General features: G+C 38.7%; 1 protein-coding gene and 1 pseudogene across 2 annotated transcripts in view; one reads left to right on the top strand and one right to left on the bottom strand.

Moving 5' to 3' along the window:
* Positions 1-21,761, top strand: part of GPHN (gephyrin) — a 736,692-nt gene that overhangs the window by 68,185 nt on the left and 646,746 nt on the right. The gene's annotated exons all lie outside the window — the stretch shown is intronic.
* LOC104660086 lies at positions 13,883-14,926 on the bottom strand (annotated as a pseudogene).

The raw sequence follows: 21,761 nt of genomic DNA, 5'->3' as shown, positions 1-21,761 counted from the left end.
AAGGAGATTAAGTTAATAATAAAAAATAGCTCTTATCTGAAAAAATTCAGGACTTGATGGTTTCACATCTGAACTTTACAAGCATTTAAAGAAGAAGTAATACCAGTCCTTCTGAAATTCTTCCAAAAAAATTGAGGAGTAGATAAAACTTTCAAACTCATTTTAAGAGGCCTGTATTACCCTGATACCATAGACAAGCAAGTACATTATAAGAAGACATTACAGGCCAGTATTCCTGATGAACATAGATGCAGACATTCTCAATAAAATACTAGCAAATTAAAATCAGTAACACATTATAAGGATCTGTTATCATGATCAAGTTGGATTTATTTCTGGGATGCAAGGTTGGTTCAACTCATACACATCAGTAGAGGTCATGCACTACATTAACAAAAAGAAGGACACAAATATGGCTATCTCAATAGATGCAGAAGAGGCATTTGACAAAATCTAGAATATTAAGTATAGAAGATTCTATTAGTCCATTCTCACATTACTATAAAGAACTGCCTGACAGCAGTCCCAGTCAGGGGCTTATAGACAAAACTCCCATCTCCTTGGGACAAAGTACTTGGGGGAAGGGGCGGCTCTGGGCGCAGCTTCAGCAGACTTAAACGTTCCTGCCTGCCAGCTCTGAAGAGAGCAGCAGATCCTCGAGCACAGCACTCGAGCTCTGCTAAGGGACAGACTGCCTCTTCAAGTGGGTCCCCATGCCTCCATGGGCAAAAGTTGGAAGCATTCCCTTTGAAAACTGTCACAAGACAAGGATGCCCTCTCTCATCCTATTCAACATAGTATTGGAAGTTCTGGCCAGGGCAATCAGACAAGAGAAGGAAATAAAGGGTATTCAAATAGGAAAAGAGGACGTCAGATTGTCTCTCTTTGCAGATAATGTGATTGTGCATTTTGAAAACCCCCTCGTCTCAGCCCAAAATCTCCTTAAGCTGATAAGCAATGTCAGCAAACTCTCAGGATACAAAATCAATGTGTAAAAATCACACAAATTTCTATACATCAGTAATAGAGAAACAGAGAGTGAAATCTTGAGTGAACTCCCATTCACAATTGCTATAAAGAGAATAAAATACTAAGAATACAACTTATAACAAGGGATGTGAAGGAACTCTTCAAGTAGAACTACAAACCACTGCTCAAGTGGAAATAAGAGAGGACACAAGGAAATGGAAAAACATTCCATGCTCATGGATAGGAAGAATCAATACCATGAAAATGAGCATACTGCCCAAAGTAATTTGTAGATTCAGTGCTATCCCAATCAAGCTACCATTCACTTTCTTCACAGAATTAGAAAAAACTACTTTAAATTTCTTATGGAACCAAAATAGAGGCTGTATAGCCAAGACAATCCTAAGCAAAAAAGAAGAAAGCTGGAGGCATCACGCTACCTGAATTCAAACTGTATCACAAAGGCTACAGTGACCAAAATGGCATGTTAGTGATACAAAAACAGATATATAGGCCAGTGGGACAGAATGGAGTCCTCACAAGTATCGCCACACATCTACAGCCATCTTATCTTTGGCGAACATGACAAAAGCAATGGGGAAAGGATTCCCTATTTAATAAGTGGTGTTGGGAAAACTGGCTAGCCATATGCATAAAAGTGAAACTAGACTCCTTCCTTACACCTTATACAAAAATTAACTCAAGATAGATTAAAGACTTAAACCTAAGACCTGAAACCATAAAAACCCTAGAAGAAAACCTAGGCAATACCATGGAGGACATAGGCATGAGCAAAGACTTCATGCCTAAAACACCAAAAGCAATGGCAACAAAAACCAAAATTGATAAATGGGATCTAATTAAACTAAAGAATTTCTGCACAGCAAAAGTAACTACCATCAGAGTGAACAGGCAGCCTACAGAACAGGAGAAAATTTTTACAATCCATCCATCTGACAAAAGGCAAATATCCAGAATCTAGAAGGAACTTAAACAAATATACAACAACAACGACAACAACAAATACCCATCAAGAAGTGAGCAAAGGATAGGAACAGATATTTCCCAAAAGAAGACATTTATGTGGCCAACAAACATGAAAAGAAGCTCATCAGCTCATCATCATTCGTCACTAGAGAAATGCAAATCAAAACCACAATGTGATACCATCTCATGCCAGTTAAAATGGCTATCATTCAACAGTCAGAAAACTACAGATGCTTTAGTGGATGTGGAGAAATAGGATCGCTTTTACACTGTTGATCAGAGTGTAAATTAGTTCAACCATTATGGAAGACACTGGCGATTCCTCAAGGATCTAGAACCAGAAATACCACTTAACCCAGCAATCCCATTACTGGGTATATACCCAAAGGATTATAAATCATTCTACTATAAAGACACATGCACACATATGTTTATTGCAGCAGTATTCACAATAGCAAAGACTTGGAATCAACCCAAATGCCCATCAATGATAGACTGGATAAAGAAAATTTGGCACTTATACACCGTGGAATATCAAAGATTTACCTCTAAACATAGTAAAGACAATATACCACAAGCCCATAGTGAATATTATACACAGCACTGAAAAGTTGAAGGCCTTTTTCCTAAGATGAGGAACAAGACATGGGCACTCACGCTTACCACTTTTGTTCAACACAGTACTGAAAGTACTAACCAGAACAGTTAGGCAAGTCAAATAAATAAAAAGGATTCTAATAGGAAAGGAAGAAGTTAAATTGTTTTTCCATATAGATGACATAACCTTATATATAGAAAAGCTTAAAGGCTCCACCAAAAACCTGGAAGAATTGATTAATAAATTCCATAAAGTTGTAGATTACAAAATCAACATATAATTGTTAGTAGCATTTCTATACAATAACAACAAATTACCTCAAAAGGAAATTAAGAACACAATCCTATTTACAGTAGCTACAAAAATGAATTAGGTATAAATTTACCCAAAGAGGTAAAAACTCTGTAAGCAGAAAACTGTAAAACATGTATGTAAGAAATTTAGGAAGATAAAATAAAGGGAAAGATATCTCATGTTCATGAATTGAAAGGATTAACATTATTAAAGTGTCTCTACTGCCCAAAGTTATCTACAGATTCTATGCAAACCTCATCAAAAACTCCAGTGACATATTCCCCAGAAATTGAAGAAAAAAAAATCCTAAAATTCTAATGAAATCACAAACACTTCAAAATAGCTAGAACAATGTTGAGTAAAAAGGTCAAAGCTGAAGGCCTCATAGTACCTGATTTGAAAATCTACTACAAAGCTGTGTTAATCAAATCAGCATGGTGCTGGCATAAAAGCAGACACTCAGATCTACAGGATAGAATGGAAAAGCCAGAAAAAAAATCCACATATCTATGGTCAATTGATTGTTGATGAAAATGCCAAGATCACACAATGGGGGAAGGGAGGTCTCATCAATAAACGGTCATGGGGAAACTGTATATTCACTTGCAGAAGAATATTAGACTCCCACCTCACATCATATATAAAAATCATCTCAAAATGGATTAAATACTTAAATGTAAGACCTAAAACTGTAAAAGTAGTAAATAAATCATAGGAGAAAAGCTCTCTGTCATTGGTATGATCACACATACTTTGGTTATAACCCCCAAAGCACAGACCACAAAAGTACAAATAGACAGATGGGATGACATCAATCTAAAAAGCTTCTGCACAGCAAAGGAAACAGAATGAAGAGAAAACCTGTGGAATAGGAGGAAATACATGAGACCATATATTTGATAAGGGATTAATATCCAGAATATATGAGGAACTGAAAGTAAGAAAACAATCTGATATAAAAATGTGCAAAGGACCTATATAAACATTTTTGAAAACATGACATATAATTGGCCAACAGGTTTATGAAAAAGTGATGAACATTACTAATCAGGAAAAAGGAGATTATAACTCTAATGAGATACTATCTTATAGCTGTTAGAATGGCTACTTTAAAAAAGACTGGTTGGGCGCGGTGGCTCATGCCTGTAATCCCAGCACTTTGGGAGGCTGAGGCGGGCAAATCACAAGGTCAGGAGATTGAGACCATCCTGGCTAATACGGTGAAACCCCGTCTCCACTAAAAATACAAAAAAATTAACTGGGCGTGGTGGCAGGTGCCTGTAGTTCCAGCTACTTGGGAGGCTGAGGCAGGAGAATGGCATGAACCTGGGAGGCGGAGCTTGCAGTGAGCCGAGATTGCGCCACTGCATTCCTGCCTGGGCGACAGAATGAGACTCCGTCTCTTTAAAAAAAAAAAAAAAAAAAAAAAAAAAAAAAACAAAGACCGAAGACGAGTATTTGCAAGGTTGTGGAGAAAAGAGAACCCTTGAAGACTGTTGGTTGGGTTGTAAGTTAGTATTACAGCCATAATCGAAAACAGTATGGAGGTATCTCAAAAATTAAAAGTAGAACTATCATGTCATCCAACAGTTTTACTTACTATTTGGTGTATGTCCAAAGGAAATCATATCTGTGTCAAAGAGATACCTGTACTTCTGTCACAGCATCCTTGGAGTGTCACTTTTCTAGCCGGGAACCTCTGTGGCTGGTATTGCCTTTGCCCGAATTTTACTTGGGCCTGCTTGGCTTGTTCTGCCCACTCTGCCTGACATTATACACTCTGCTTGCGCTAACAGCCTGTATCCTATACCTGTCAAGGGCGAGCCAGGTACGGAGTGGTGAGGGGTGTGTGAGTTAGCATGTGATCCAGCCACTGTGCACAGCCAAGCACACTAGTTGTGGTGTGGTGGACACCTCTAGGTGCCGGCACAGGTGCTGGCACCGTGCAAGACTGCGGCTCAATGAGGCATACCACGAGCAGCTTCCACGGCTGCCACTGGGGTAAGCACTGGTGCCTGGAAGCTTGGAGATTTCAGGAACTGCAGAGCCCCATTGAGGGTGTCACAGCTGTAGCTTGGGGAGCTCTTAAGTTTGGGCTCCCTGAAGTGCTACAGCTCTTCTCTGCTTCTTGTCACCTGCAACGTGGCAAGAAAGGGGCGTGTTTCAGCCCTGTTTGTGTTACTGCTCTTTCAGTCGTGCCATTCAGCAGGTCCCGAGTTCTTGTCCTGTGCCCAGAAAGAATGAGTTATGTGGACAAGTGGAGGGTGAACAAGGTGAAGAGATCCTTTAATGAGTGACAGAACAGCTTAAAGGAGACCCACAGTGGGTAACTCCTCTCTGCAGGCAGGGCATCCCGACAAGTGTTCAGCTCTCAGCAGAGAGGAGACCCATAGTGGGTAGCTCCTCTCCACAGGCAGGTTGTCCCATCATCTGCTCAGCTCTTAGGAGAGAGGAGACCCACAGTGGGTAGCTCTTTTCTGCAGGCAGGTTGTCCTGTCGTCTGCTTGAGTTTGGCTGAGTCCAGGGTTTCTATGGGCTTCAGAGGGGAAGAAGTACATGCTGATTGGTCCATGGAAAGCCATGGGCAGGCCCAAAAAAATCACCAGAAGTTCTCCCTCCAGTCCATAGCACTAGCAGTCCGGCCCCCAGGCCTCAGGCTGTGTCTGACCTGAAGATGAGGTTTTACTAGCTACCTGCACCTTTCCGTCTAGGCCTGTCTGCCTCCTGCTGTCATTAACCTGCCATCCACGGTGCCCATGGTGCCCAGGTTTTTTGTGCTGAATGTGGCCTGCAGGCCCGTGTCAAACCACCCTTAGCCCCCTGTCAGCCTGTCTCCCATGCTCATTGGTACCCAAAGTCTGGAGGGTGCCAAGGCATGAAGGGGCTGGTGTGTCATAGCTGCCCTGAGCATGTTCACACTTGGCTGATTCATGACAGTGCCTGAGCTTGGCCACAACTTTGCTCCAAAATCGGAGCAGGTGCTTGGAGTGGGGAGAGGCTAGGCAGCGGGAGCAGTCACTTCCAAGCTTGTGGGTCAGCAGGGCTTCCTGGGTCCGCAAGAGTACAGAGATGCCTGGGTCTGCAGCCACGGTTCCACGGCTACAACTGCGCCTGGGGGGCGGGGCTCCCACCTCTTTAGCTTGGAATGGGCTGGGGGCTTCCACCTATTCCTGGTTCTTGTCAGCTCGGTGGAGTGCACAGCCCCAGCTGTGCCTGCCCTACTGCATCTGGCATCATTGATGATGCCAGGGATTGATTGACACTGCTCCAGACAGGCTGCCACTGCCACCAATCCCTTTTCTGAAGAGGTATGTCTCTGCCATTAGGATAGGGACAATGACTGCTCTTAACTGCTTCATGCTGACAGGGAGCATTGTTTATGGGGAAAATGGCAGTTATATCTTCTTAGAGGCCCTATCTAAGGGTCCCTAGTAAAAGGGAGCCATCAGCCAAGTTTCCATTTGCATGACCATTTGAAGTTTGATGGCCCAAAGGTGAGAAGAGACAAACCGGGTTATTAGAAGACATGGATCAAAACGAAACAAAGGGGTAAGGACAGCTCAAAAACCATGAGGCTGCTGACATGCTCAAAATTGGAATATTGATCCAGATGTTTACATTACCCGTCCCTTTTGTCTCTCTGAGCTGCAGTCAGAAATCACTGGTTGGTTCACAGGAGCAAGTAGGGTTAGTCTAAAATGCAGACCAAAACTTAAAAACACAGTTCGGAGGGGGCTGAGGCAGCTTGGGGGCTGGCTTGTCAGCACTGCCCCAAGTCTGTGCATACCCAGCTATGTCGTGACAGGCTTGGCCACAACATTGCTCCAAAATTGGAGCGGGTGCCAGGAGTGGGGAGAGAGAAGCCAGGCAGCGGGAGCAGACTCTTCCGAGACTGCAGGAGTGTCTTCACAGGCCCCTGAGAGTGCAGAAATGCCTGGGTCTTCAGCTGTGGCTGGGTGGCTGCAACTGCACCCAGGAGGGCAGGGCTCCTGCCCCTTCAACTTGGAAGTGGGCAGGGCTTCTACCTCTTCCTGGCTCCTGCAGCTTTGTGGAGTCCACAAGCTCCAGTCTTACCTCCCACACTGCAGCTGGCATCATGGCAGTGTCCGTTCCAGATGGCCTGCTACTGCCATCACTTCCATGTTCATTGTGGCATTATTTCCAATAGCCAAGATGTGGAATCAATCTAAGTGTCCATTAATGGGTGAATGGATGAAGAAAACATGTTATATATACACAGTGAAATATCATTCAGCCTTAACAAAAGAAGGAAATCCTGTCATTCTCAACATCATGGATCAACCTGTAGGACATTATGTTAAGTGAAAATAAGTAAGGCACAGAAAGACAAATACTCATGATCTTACTTATTACATGTGTAGTGCAAAAATGTTGACCTCGTAGAAACAGTAAAGTGTTGATTATCAGAGGCTAGGGTGTGGGCGGAATTAGGGAGATGTTGGTTAAAAGACAGAAAAATTTATTTAAAGTGGAGGAATAAGTTCAAAGACTATTGAAAATCATGGTGACTGCAGTTAATAACAGTATGTTTCATATTTGAAAATTGCTAAGACAGTAGATTTTAAGTGTTCTTACCAGAAGAAATGATAAGTATGTGAGGCAATGCATATGTTAAATAGCTTGATTTAGCCATTCTACAGATACCAAAGCATCTTTTATATTTGTATATTATAAATATATTTAATATATATAATATAATATATTTATATTATAAATATATTTATAATTTTAATCAGTCAGTTAAAAATAAAGTACTGAGACTCTGAGGAAGGCATTAGTTAATTTGCCCATGGTTATATAGTTGGTGAATCCACTGGTCTTACTTCAGATGTGTGCTCTTAACCAAAAGATGCACTTGCTTTCCCCTCCACTTTTATCCTTAAAAACGGAAAAGCAAAATAAAGAAGTAGAAAGAGGCCAGGCGTGGTGGCTGCCACCTGCAATCCCAGCACTTTGGGAGGCCGAAGCTGATCACGAGGTCAGGAGTTTGAGACTACCCTGACCAACATGGTGAAACCCCATATCTACTAAAAATGCAAAAACTAACCAGGCGTGGTGGTGCATGCATATAATCCCAGCTACTCAGGAGGCTAGGGCAGGAGAATTGCTTGAACCTGGGAGGCGGAGGTTGCAGTGAGCCGAGATCAGTGCCACTGCACTCCAGCCTGGGCGACAGAGCAAGACTCCGTCTCAAAAAAAAAAAAAAAAAAAAAAGAAAAGAAAAAAAAGAAGTGGAAAGAAATTCAGTAGCCATTTAATTAAGCCTTGCAGTTGATGCAGTCTTTAGCTAAACACTGGGATAGTTTGGGAGGGAAGGCTGTAGTTTGGGAGGGAAGGCCGTTAGTACAATTTTTTAATACATTGTGCTTAAGAGGCTTTTGAGTCATGGATCTTTGATAATTTCTTTACTTTCAGTAATAACGTATCCTTGGGAATTTTTTTACTTTCAGTAATAATATATCTTAGACAAATTTTATGCATTTTTTTCATACTTGAAAGAAACTTTTTATTAAAAAATAGTATTAATGGAGCATAATCTGGTAGGAGTGTTCATTACTACCGTTTTATTGTTTTTAAGCTTTTTCAATGGTTAAGAGTAGGAAATACACATTTTTGGAGAGAAAAACGTGAATCCCAAATTTATCCTCTTTCCAGTTTAAGATAAAGATTTTGATGGATTTTATTCACCACTTTGGTCTTACCCTTTTTCGTATATCTTCTTCTTTTTTGTATATCTTCTTCTTTTATTATCCTTTTACCTCTGTTCTCTGATTTTACATTTTGTTTTTTGCTTTTTTTTTTTTTTCTAGATACAGGCCTAGGTATTTTATTTTACTTTTCATTATAGTCATAGAGTCTTCTTAATTACTTTAACTAAGTAGGTTTTTTTGGGTGGTTGGAGGAGAAAACATTAATTTGTCTGCTTATTTATTTTACATATTGCTTATAATTCTCTTGTGAATTATTTTAGGGTTTTTATTGGTTGTTTTTGTTTTTGTCTTCCTGATAGAAAAATTATATTGTTTGCAAATAAAGATTGCTTTCCTCCTTTTTCTTCCATTTTTGGCCTCTAATGTTTTCTCTTCTCTAATTGTGTTGTTTAATAACACCAAAAGATATTAAATAATAGAAGAGATAGTGGACATCCTTGTCTTATTCCTTATTTTAATGAGAAAGTATCTAACATTTCCAGTTAAGTAAGTTGCTGGCTAATTGGGCAAGTACAGACACATGTGTATATCTTTATATCTGTATCTATATATATTCAGGCTAACAAATACCTCTTAATTTCTATGTAAACTTTAAAATTTTTATTTTGGTAATTATGAATGATGTTGACTTATGTCACTTGAGTTTTCAGCAGTTATGAAAATAAACATATAATCTTCCGTTAATATAATGGATTTTATTAATGCATTTGTAACATTAAAAACCTTTGAACTTCTGGAATGTACCCCTCTTAAATTTTTTTAGTGTTTTGGATTCTTTTGCATATTATTCTCATTTAAAGTTTTTGCATTGTTATTCTTTAGTGTGTTTTATTTGTGCAGTCTACTGTGCAGTTTTGTGAAGTTTTGGGGCCAATGTTATATAACTGTCATATAAAAATAATTTGGAAATTTTCTTCCTTTTTAAAATCTAGTCCTTATTTTTATTTTATTCAGGCACTGTTTTAACAGATGTTCAAGTACCTACCATGTGCTATTAACAATACAATTGTGATGGTAGTTAATAGTTCCTTAGCTTACTATGTATTTGTCAGTACTCTAAGTACAGTTGCTTCTCACTACTTGAAGTAGATTTGTTCTGTGAAGTAGCAGTGAATAATAAATTAGCTCTTACTGGAATTACAATGTTAGGTTCCTATAAGCCTCCGGTCACAATATTTTTGTCCATGTATCAATACATCACTAAAATGTGTGTTTCTATTTAAAGATACCTTATTTAATATATATATTGTTGATTCATTAATATTGGACTCATGTCCCACAGCAGTATGACTCATGCCTGAAGGAAGCTTTTGTAACACACATATTTTCTCCCTAAGGCCTATCACAGGCATCTTGTGCTTAGGAACACTAGACAGCACTTGGGCATTCTAAATAGCCACATCATCAACAAAAAGCACAAAAATGAGAACATTGTTGCACTTAATAGACTGTGAAAAGAATACTCCTTTATAGTATGGGAGCAGAAACAAAGCAGAGCATTACTTTGTTCAGTTTCAGCTGACAAGATGCAAATCAGGTGACTCAAAATTCTCCCCCTCTGCACATTTCCACAAATTATTGCCAGAGTGCTACGAATATTGATGTTGGATTACACATAAATTTTATTGAGTAGGCAAATTCACAAATGTGGAATCTGTGGATGAGGATTGAATGTATTTCTGTGTATTTAATATGTGTCCATTTATTGGTCACAGCAATCCTGTGAGGTAGGTATTATAACACATACTATACGATAAAGAGGTTAAGTTCCTTGCACAGTGTTACACAGTCAATGAGTGTTTGAGGACAACACTGAAGTAGTGTAACTGATATCCAGACATGTCGTTTGCCCTTAGGAGCTATTTCCATCTAAAAGGGTTAAAGGTGTTTTGCTCAAATAACTAAATTTAAGGTAGTTTGAGATAAGTAGCGTAAGGGTAGTGCCACCCAGATGTAATGGATATTCAGAGGGAAGATTATTTTGGAGACCACGGAAGGGCGTTAGGTGATGGTTTCTAAATGGAGGCTTTTAGAATCAGTAAGATTTCATCAGGTTGGCTTATGAGGATGTAGGAGATGAACTATTTCAAAGGTACTCATTTTTTACATCAAATACCTTCAATGATTCTAGTCTTTTTGGAATAGGAAAGTGGTGGTGAAGGGGCAACCTCTTTAGTTTTCAGGATTCATATACTCACTCATTCATATGACCGTTTTTTCCAGTACTATTTAAAAATTTATTCTGCCTTTGTAATACTGGGAACTAAAGCATAGCACCATTAATTGGAAGTCATAAAGATGGAACAAGGTAGTGTTTTAATGTAAATATATGAATTTCTTATTATGGAATAAGAAAACCCAACAATAGATTGACATTTGTGCAATAGGACTCCAAGTAGTGGGTGTTTTGTGGGAGAGTGAAAAATTCAAGTAAATATTAAAAATTGCTGAAATACAAAGATATTCCCCATATACAATACTTTTGTAATGTACTCATCTTGTTTTTCTTTCTTTTTTTTTTTTTTTTGAGACGGAGTCTCGCGCTGTCGCCCAGGCTGGAGTGCAGTGGCTGGATCTCAGCTCACTGCAAGCTCCGCCTCCCGGGTTCACTCCATTCTCCTGCCTCAGTCTCCCGAGTAGCTGGGACTACAGGCGCCCGCCACCTCGCCTGGCTAGTTTTTTTGTATTTTTTAGTAGAGACGGGCTTTCACCGTGTTAGCCAGGATGGCCTCGATCTTCTGACCTCGTGATCCACCCGTCTGGGCCTCCCAAAGTGCTGGGATTACAGGCTTCAGCCACCGCGCCCGGCCTCTCATCTTGTTTTTCAATGCATCTCATTAATCATACATCTTAACTGCATTGTAAAACCAAAAAATTAAGAGGGAATTTTAAAACCAAATAATCTAACTTTACTAGGCAACATAGTGATTATCATTTTAGATTTGGTGCCCATGTAATTGGGCTGATTTATCACAGGTGGTAGATGTGTAAACCTCCCTGTGTATGATCTTGTTGAGGGCAAGAATTGTGGCTTTTCATTTTTTCCATTTCTGATAACCAGCAAAGTTCCTACCACATAGAAAGCCCTCAGGACATGTTACTGCTTAACTAAATGAATACTCCAAAATCCTTTGTGACTAATAATTTCTATGTAAATATTGTAGATTGTGTTGATCAGTGTTCTTGCATTCTATGTATTATTGTTTTCTTTATTTTCAGTGCAACAGTGTGAGAGCTGATCAAAGCGAAAAACATCTGTCCCTATATTTAGCTTTGTAATAAAAAACCACCATACTAAATCATAATTTTTTCATCCCATTTGCCTGCTTTTCTTTTTATTGTTAGTTTTTTTTTCTTGTCAGAGAATGTTAGGTAATTTTCCAGTATAACTTTCTCAATAATATGTTTCCTCATTACTGCAGTGAATAACTCAGTGATGTGAAATTAGAAGATAATCTATTCTGTTTCAGCACCAGTGCTTTGACACATACAACTTGAAATGTGAATATGAATTTTGTTTTTTCATGTTATTCAATTTTTCATCAGTTACTTAAATCTTCATAAAACCTGAAGTTAGGAAGGAATTTTACTAGTTATTAAGTCCTATTCCATTTTAATGCCTGCAGTAGTAAATGTTTATTTATGATAAAACTGTTTGATTAGGTAGTAGGGAAAATTCAAGGTCAAAAGTACAAATTTCTGCCAAACTAAAGAAAGAATATTTTAATATGACTTGCAAGCTTCTTGGATTCATATATATTAAGGAGGGGGGTGGAAGATGACAGTGTTAAGAATCACATAGCGTTCAATAAAAAGCCAATAAAAAGTCATCTCTGTGCCAAGAGTTATTGAACATTTTGAAATAAGAGTTATAGATTAATTCATATATTTCAATATTATCAATATTTGCTCTTGGTCTAGTTCCCCTCCTCTCCCAAGAAGAAATTGTTTTTTGATCCAGTGTTCAATTTTGGTTCTCTCTGTTAAACATATCAAGCTTACAAGGCTAAGATAGGTGTCACTGAGAATGTATTTTTTTTAAAAAATTGAAAAAACTTATTTTTTTTATTCCAAAATAGAGATTTATTTATTAAGGGTTATTTAGTTTATGCATAAAAATCACCAGTTGTTCCTCATTGGGTTTTTTCTTTTAAAACACACATCAGTTCTTTTGGGGTTGCTTTGTTTGCCCCAGCACTTTAAAAAATACAGCTTTTTTTTTAGCTCCAGGAAGAACAGTTAAGGTTAAGGCAGTGAGGCGTTTTCTTGAATCTTAGCAGCTGAAGGGTTCATCTCTCCCTGTCAAGAGAATACAAACAGTAGGTAGTTTCTTAGGTTGAAAAATCTGTCCCTGAAGGAAATAATTCTGCAGAAGAATGCAAACAGAGTCATCTATGGTCAATTTGTTTGTGCCCTATAGCTTTGAAAGAAACCCCTCTTGGTCATCAAGGGCTTGCTGGTTGGTTTCAGCTGTAAAACAACAACAACAACAACAACGAAAACACAAAAAAGAAAACAAACAAAAAAACCTGTCTAGCGAGACAGAAAGAGCAGGGTTTACAATAGTGCTGTGAGACGGGACTATGCGGACCACATTAGAATACACACCAGTTTGCTTTAAAAAAAAAAAAAAATCCCACATAGAGGCCCTGCATCATTTCATATCAAACTCTTTGTAGTCCTTAAAATAACCGAAATAGCAATACAGCAAGAGCCTCATAAGGTCACGTGCTTTTTTTTTTTTTTTTTTTTTTGAGACGGAGTTTCGCTCTTGTTGCCCAGACTGGAATGCAGTGGCGTGATCTTGGCTACTGTAACCTCCACCTAAGGTTTCTAGCGATTCTCCTGCCTCACCCTCCCGCGATTCTCCTGCCTCACCCTCCCAAGAAGATGGGATTACAGGCTTGTGCTACCGTGCCTGGCTAATTTTATATTTTTAGTAGAGACTTCACCATGTTGGTCAGACTGGTCTCAAACTCTGACCTCAATTGGTCCACCCACCTCCCCCCCACCTTTTTTTGAGACCAGTCTCTCTTGTTGCCCAGGCTGGAGTGCAATGGTGCGATCTCAGCTCACTGCAACCTCTACCTCCCGGGTTCAAGCGATTCTCCTGCCTCAGCCTCCTGAGTAGCTGGAACTGCAGGCGTGCACCACCACGCCTGACTAATTTTTTATATTTTTAGTAGAGTTGGGGTTTCACCATGTTGGCCAGGCTGGTCTCATACTTCCGACCTCAGGTGATCCGCCCACCTTGGCTTCCACCAAAGTGCTGGGATTACAGGCGTGAGCCACGGCGTCCGGCCATCATGTGCTTATTTTTAAAATGAGGTGGATGACACCATTCCCCCAGAGCTGTGTTCCTCGTTGGCGACAAAACAAAACCAAAAATCCCTGGGACTTGACTCATCAGAAATGTTAATTGATTTTTACCACCCTGAAATGAAGCTATAAAGTCAGTCTGTGCTGTTGTGAAATTCCAAGATTTGGAAGTAAGATCATTATTTATAGGTCCTTTAGAATAGGCCAAAAAAAGAAAAAAAAAAAAAGACTTAAAAAACAAGGGCTGTCCCCTGCAGACTCTGGCAGGACTCTGGGCCGCTCTGGGGGACGCAAGCCAGGGGCAGCTCACAGACTTGATTCACAGTGATTCTGGTTTGCTTGTTTCTCCGTGTGGCCACGAGTCGGGGGTGTGTCCAGCGGTGAGAAGGCCTACACCTTGTACTTAAGCTTGGCCATCATCTGGGTGTACATCTCATAGATGACATCGATGGTGGCCGTGTAGTCATCGATGGTTGACTAGGAAGAGGCGGATCTTCTGCAGGCACTCCTCCTCTGTCACATTTTGCCCCTTGGAGAGCGCTTTCAGGAAGTCCGTCTTATAGGGGGCTGCGTACAGTGCTGGCTGGAAGATCTGCATGATCCAGCCATGGTACTTCTTGGGGGCCATCTCGTAGGCCTTGGTGGCATTGACGCAGATGAGGTTGGGGTGGTTCTCGTCCTGCTCCCCGTCACAGGTGCTCTGGAGGAAGACCTGGATGAAGCGGAGGCTTCTTTTCCGCCACATCAGCGCCAGTGTGGCCTCTACTTTGGGCCACTCTGCTCCATACATATCTTTCTCCACCTCCAGGATGTTCTGCAGGGTCCGGAACTTGGCTGGGTTGGTGTCGTACACGGCTTTGATTTTCGTGATGTTGCCGCTTATGTCTGCCTTGATGGGAGTAAACAATGGGGACCCAAGGCAATCGAAGAAGGGCGGCAGGTGGGACACCGCCTCGAGGAAATGCCTAGTCTTGATCTGATTGTCCGCGGGCAGCGGCTTCAGCAGGTGTTCAGCCAGCAGCGCCATTTCGGGGTCGAGGCCTGCAGTGATGCCCCAGCTGCCGTCAGCGCTGGGGTCGTCACAGCCACCCGCCACAGGCTCCGGGGATGCTAGCGTCGAAAAAATTGTATTCTTAAACATGGGATCATATTTGGATTCTTAGTGTCTATGAAATCCTCCTGCTACAAAATTTATATATGGGTAAAAACTAAAACAGGAATTTGAAATCTTTTAACTTTTAGATTACAAAAAAGAGTATGGGAAATACACACAAGAAGAAAGTTATAAAATCCCTGTAATCCCTCTATCCAGAAATAGTAATATTTTGATATATACATTTTCAGGGTTTTTATTTTGTGTGTGTATGCACACACATTTATACTATTTTATAAACTTTGAATCATACTGTAGGAACACTTTTGTTCCTTGCTTTTTTCAACTTTATGAACATTTTCCTTTGCCACCAAAAATTTAGTTCAAAGTCATTTAAAATGGTTATATAATTTTCCACTGAATGCCTGTATCGTAAGTGATCTTCAGCAGTAGGACATTAGATATATAGATATATCCAGTTTTCGATTATGAACAGTGCTATGCTAAGTATTTTTATGTAGCGTTTTATACACAATTCCTATTTTTGTATGATGAAGGGAATGGAATTTTAAACCTTATATTGATTGTACCTTGCAACTATATTTCTGTTTTGTCTTAGATATTATCAAATGATATATTTAAATATTTATCTTGGTAAATAAATACTTGATAAATTAGGTCATTTTTGTAATAAACAAAATTTTTAAATTTTTATTCTATTTCTATATAGGTCAGTTATAGTTGTAATGAAGGAATCATATTTCCTCAAATCTAAAAATCATAAAGATGGAAACTGCTATTTCTTCACATCTAACAGTTTGATTATACATCTCATGATTAACGTTAATATTATATGAGACATATTTCACTGTCCTTTATGTGCACTTCTTTATGTACATTGTCCACTATGACAAAATATGTCTCTTAATTTAGGTCTTGGGGAATGAACACTTGTTTTTAATACTAACCTATCAGAGTAAGCACTTTAATTGGATTAGCTCATTTAATTCTCATAACATTGCATGAACTGTAGGTAGCATTTTATCCTATTTTATACATGAGGAATTCTGACTCATAGAGTCCTCATGTGTCATAGAGTCCTTTGTAGGGCTACAAAGTATGGGCAGTAATATAGGTGGTAGTATCATGATTGGTTTGTAGGAACTCTGGTACTGGCACCTGCATTTGTAAACATCTACAGCAGGAATGTATATGCCATTTAATGCTTTTTTTTTTTATTCTACTCTAATTGAAGATTATTTTCCAAAGTTATTCTCTTAACAAAAATTGAAAAACATACTATATAGAATATGTATACAGATATTTGTATGCATATGTATATGTATGCATTCAGATGTGAGTAGATATCCACAAACCTAAATGAATATTAAAATTTTAATACTAGAAATATTAAAATAGTTGCTTTGCAGACACTAGGTTATGGAACACTATCCACTGACTGAAATATTTTTTCTGGCTATAATTTGAGTATAATTGAAATATAAACTTGTAAGTTCCTCTTTTTAAAAAGATATTTTGGAAAAACAGATTTTACTCTTTTCGTTAGAAAAGTGTTCCAATATGTAACTGTATATATACTCAGACATGCATATCTCTGATTTAAAATGATTTATTCTTTAGTTTTAAGCCTATATATATTTTTTTAAAATAATTTCTTATTTTAGATTCAGGGGTACCTGTGCAAATTTGTTACATGGGTATATTGCATGATGCTGAGGTTTGGAATATAGATGATCCTGTCACCCAGGTACTGAGCATAATACCTGATAGGTAGTTCTTCAGCCCATTTTCCCTTCCCTCCCCTCTCCCTTCTTTAGACATCTCTAAGTGTCTATTGTTCTCATCTTTCTGTCCATATGTATTCCATTATTTAGGTCACGCTTATAAGTGAGAACATATGATATTTGGTTTTCTGTTCCTGTGTTAATTAGGATAATGGCCTCCAGCTACATCCATGTTGCTGCAAAGGACACATTTCAGTCTTTTTATGGCTGTGTAGTATTCCATGGTGTATATGTGCCACATTTGCTTTATCGACTCTCCCATTGATGGGCACCTAGGTTGATTCTATATCTTTGCAATTGTGAATAGTGATGCAATGAACATATGAGTGCATATGTCTTTTTTGTAGGATTATTTATTTGCCTTTGGGTATATACCCAGTAATGGGATAGCTGGGTCAAACAGTAGTCCTGTTATAAGTTTTTGAGAAATCTCTCAACTGCTTTCCACAGTGGCTGAACTAACTTACATTCCCACCAAGAGTGTGTATGTGTTCTCTTTTCTCCCCAGACTTGTCAGCATTTATTATTTTTTGACTTTTTAATAATCACCATTCTGACTGGTGTAAGATGGTATATTGTTGTAGTTTTGATTTGTGTTTCTCTGATGATTAGTGATGATGAACAGTTTTTCATTTGTTTCTTGGCCACTTGTAATGTCTTCTTTTGATAAGTGTCTATTTATATCCTTTGCCGATTTTTTTTTTTTTTTTTGAGATGGAGTCTCGCTCTGTCGCCCAGGCTGGAGTGCAATGGCACGATCTCTGCTCACTGCAAGCTCCGCCTCCCGGGTTCACGCCATTCTCCTGCCTCAGCCTCCCCAGTAGCTGGGACTACAGATGCCCACCACCACACCCAGCTAAGTTTTTGTATTTTTAGTAGAGATGGGGTTTCACCGTGTTAGCCAGGATGGTCTCGATCTCCTGACCTCGTGATCCGCCTGCCTCGGCCTCCCAAAGTGCTAGGATTACAGGTGTGAGCCACCGCTCCCGGCCCCATTTTTTAAAGGAGTTTTTTTTGAATCAAAAAAAATTTGGTTAAAAAAATTTTTTGATTTAAGTTTCTTATAGATTCTGGATATTAGACCTTTGTCGGATGCATAGTTTGTGAATATTTTCTCCCATTCTCTAGGCTGTTTACTGTTGATAATTTATTTTGCTGTGCAGAGCTCTTTAGTTTAATTAGGTCCCATTTGTCAATTTTCATTTTTGTTGTAATTGCTTTTGGGTACTTAGTCATAAATTCTTTGCCAAACCTGATGTCAAGAAGTGCATTTCCTAGGTTTTCTTGTAGGATTTTTGTAGTTGGAGGTCTTATATTTACATCTTTAATCCATCTTGAGTTAATTTTTGTATATGGTGAAAGGTAGAGACTAGCCTCATTCTTCTTTTGAACAGGGAGTCCTTTCCTCACTGCTTCCTTTTGTTGACTTTGTTGCAAATCAGATGGTTCTGGGTATACGGCTTTATTTCTGGGTTCTTTATTCTGTTCCATTGGTCTACGTGTCTGTTTTTGTACCAGTCCCATGCTATTTTGGTTACTATAGCCTTATAGTATCGTTTGAAATCAGGTAATGTTCTTTTTGGTTAGTATTGCTTTGGTGATTTGGGTTCTGCCTTTGTTCCATGTGAATATTAGAATAGGTTTTTCTAATTTTGCAAAAAATGATGTTGGCAGTTTTATAGAAATAGCATTGAATTTATAAATTGCTTTGGCCAGTATAGCCATTTTAACAATATTGATTCTTCCAGTTCATGGGCATGGAATATATTTTCATTTATTTGTCTTGTCTTTCATTTATTTCAGCAGTGTTTTGTAGTTCTTGTAGAGATCTTTCACCTCTTTGGTTAGATGTATGCATAGGTTTTTGCTGTTGGAAATTGGTGTGCGTTCTTGATTTGGCTCTCAGGTAGAATGTTTTTGGTGTGTAGAAGTGCTCTTGATTTTTGTACATTGATTTTGTGTCCTGAAACTTAAATTATTAGTTCCAGGAGCCTTTTGGCAGCATCTTTAGTGTTTTCTAGGTATGGAATCATATCATCAGTGAAGAGAGATAATATGACTGATTTCCTTTCCTATTTGAATGTGTTTTATTTCTTTCTTTTGTCTGATTATTCTGACTAGCACTTTCAGTACTGTGTTGAATAGGAGTGTTGAGAGTGTGCAGCCTTGTCTCATTCTAGTTCTCAAGGATAATGACTCCATCTTTTACTCATTCAGTATGATGTTGGCTGTGGGTTTGTCATCGATAGCTCTTATTATTGTGAGGTATGTTCCTTCAAAGCCTTGTTTATTGAGGGTTTTTATCATAAATAGGTGTTAGATTTTGTAGAAAGCTTTTTCTGTGTCTGTTGAGATGATCATATGCTTTTTGTTTTTGATTCTGTGTATGTGGTGAATCACATTTATTGATGTGCATATGTTGAACCAACCCTGCATCCAGGAATAAAGCCTACTTGATCATGGTGAATTAACTTTTTAATGTGCTGCTGGATTCATTTCGCTAGTTTTTTTTTTTTTTTTTTTTTTTTTTTCGGGTTTTATGTTTGTGTTCATTTGGGATATTGGCCTGAAGTTTTCTTTTTTGTTGTGTCTTTGCCAGATTTTGGTATCAGGATAATTCTGGTCTTGTAGAATGAGTTAGGGAGCAGGGGGAGTCCCTCCTCCTCAATTTTTTTTGGGAATATTTTCGGTAGGATTGGTGCCAGTTCTTATTTGTATGTGTGGTAGAATTCAGCTGTGAATCCTTCTAGTCCATGGCTTTTTTGGTTGTTGTTGGTAGGTTTTAATTACTGACTCAAATTTGGAAGTTGTTATTGGTCTGTTCAGGTTTTCACTTTCTTCCTGGTTCAGGTTGTGTGTTCCCATAAATTTATTTCCTTTAGATTTCTAATTTGTGTTCATAGAGATGTTCATGATAGTCTCTGAGGATCTTTTGTATTTCTGTGGGATCGGTTGTAATGTCATCTTCGTCATTTCTACTTGTGCTTATTTGGATCTTCTCTTTTTCTCCTTTGTTAATCTAATGAAAAGCCTGCCAATCTTTTTTATTCTTCTGATAAACCTACTCTTCTTTCCATTGATCTTTTGTTATGGATTTTTGAGTCTTAATTTAATTCAGTTCTGATCTTAGTTATTTCTTTTCTTTTGTTAGCTTTTCTTTTTTTTTTTTTCTAGTTCCTCTAGGTACAAAGTTAGATTGTTAATTTGAGATCTTTCTAATTTTTTTATGAATGCATTTGGCACTGTAAACTTTCCTCTTAACATGCTTTAGTTCCATCCCAAAGATTTTGTTAATATATGGTTCCATTTTTGCAAATTTCAAATAGTTTTTTGGTTTCTGCCTTCATTTCATTGTTTCCACAAAACTTATTCAGGAGCAAGTTCCTTCATTTTCATGTATTTGTGTAGTTTTGAGAGATCTTCTTGGTGTTGGTTTTTGTTTTTATTGCACTGTGATGTGAGAACGTGCTCAATATAATTTTGATTTTTTTGAATTTATTGAGACTTGCTTTATGACCAAAACATTTGTTTGATCTTAGAATATGTTTCTTGTGCGGATGAGAAAAATATATATTCTGTGATTTTGGGTGGAATATTCTATAGATGTCTATTAGGTCCCATTGGTCGACTGTCGAGATTAAGTCTGGAATTTCTTTGTAGTTTTCTCCCTCAATGATCTTCCTAGTCCTGTCACTGGGGAGTTGACATCTCCCAGTATTATTATGTGGCTGTTGAGGTCTTTGTTTAGGTCAAGAAGAACTTGTTTTATGAGTCTGGGTGCTCCATTGTTGGGTGTGTATAGATTTAAAGTAGTTAAGTCTTCTTGTTGAATTGAACCCTTTGCCACTAAGTAATACCCTTGTTTGCCCTTCTTAATTCTTTTCAGTTTAAAGTCTGGTTTATCTGATATTAGAATTAAAACTCCTGCTCTTTATTGTTTTCCATTTGCATAGCAGTTCTTTTTCCCTTTAATTTGAGGCTGTGGGTGTTGTTACGTGTGAGATGCATCTTCTTGAAGACAGCAGACAGTTGGATCTTGTCTTTTTGTTCCGTTTGCCATCCTATGCCTTTTAAGTGGGTCTTTATTCCATTCACATTCTAGGTTGGCATTGATATGTAAAGTTTTGATCCTGAAATTGTGTTTTTAGCTGATTGTTTTGTAGAGTTGTTTGTGTAGCTTCTTTATAGTGTGTGTGGGCTATATGCTTAATTGTGTTTTTGTGGTATCAAATACTGTTCTTTTTTTTTTTTTTTTTTTTTTTTTTTTGAGACGGAGTCTTGCTCTGTCGCCCAGGCTGGAGTGCAGTGGCCGGATCTCAGCTCACTGCAAGCTCCGCCTCCCGGGTTTAGGCCATTCTCCTGCCTCAGCCTCCCGAGTAGCTGGGACTACAAGCGCCCGCCACCTCGCCCGGCTAGTTTTTTGTATTTTTTAGTAGAGACAGGGTTTCACCGTGTTAGCCAGGATGGTCTCGATCTCCTGACCTCGTGATCCGCCCGTCTCGGCCTCCCAAAGTGCTGGGATTACAGGCTTGAGCCACCGCGCCCGGCCTTCAAATACTGTTCTTTAGCTTTCATGTTTAGCTCTCCCTTACGGACTTTTTGTAAGGCTGGTCTAGTGGTTACAATTTCTTAGCATTTGAAGCTTAGTTTGGTGGGATATGAAATTCTTCATTGGAATTTATTCTTTTTAAGACTGCTGAAAATTGGTTTCCAATCTCTTCTGGCTTGTAAGTTTCTGCTGAGTAGCCTGCTACTATCTTGATGGGGTTTTCTTTGTGAGTGACCTGACTCATCTCTCTAGCTGCCTTTAAGATTTTTTCTTTAACATCGGCCTTGGTGAATCTGATGTCTGTGTGTCTTGGGGATGGTCATCTTGTATGATATCTCAAAAGAGTTTTCTGTATTTCTTGAATTTGCATGTTGATATCTCTAGTGAGATTGGGGTATTTTTCATGAACTGTGTC

The sequence above is a fragment of the Rhinopithecus roxellana genome, chromosome 5 (assembly GCF_007565055.1).
Source record: "Rhinopithecus roxellana isolate Shanxi Qingling chromosome 5, ASM756505v1, whole genome shotgun sequence".
In the NCBI taxonomy this organism is placed as follows: Eukaryota; Metazoa; Chordata; class Mammalia; order Primates; family Cercopithecidae; genus Rhinopithecus; species Rhinopithecus roxellana.
Note: the sequence above shows the minus strand (reverse complement) of the source record. Positions and strands in the feature narration are given on the sequence as shown.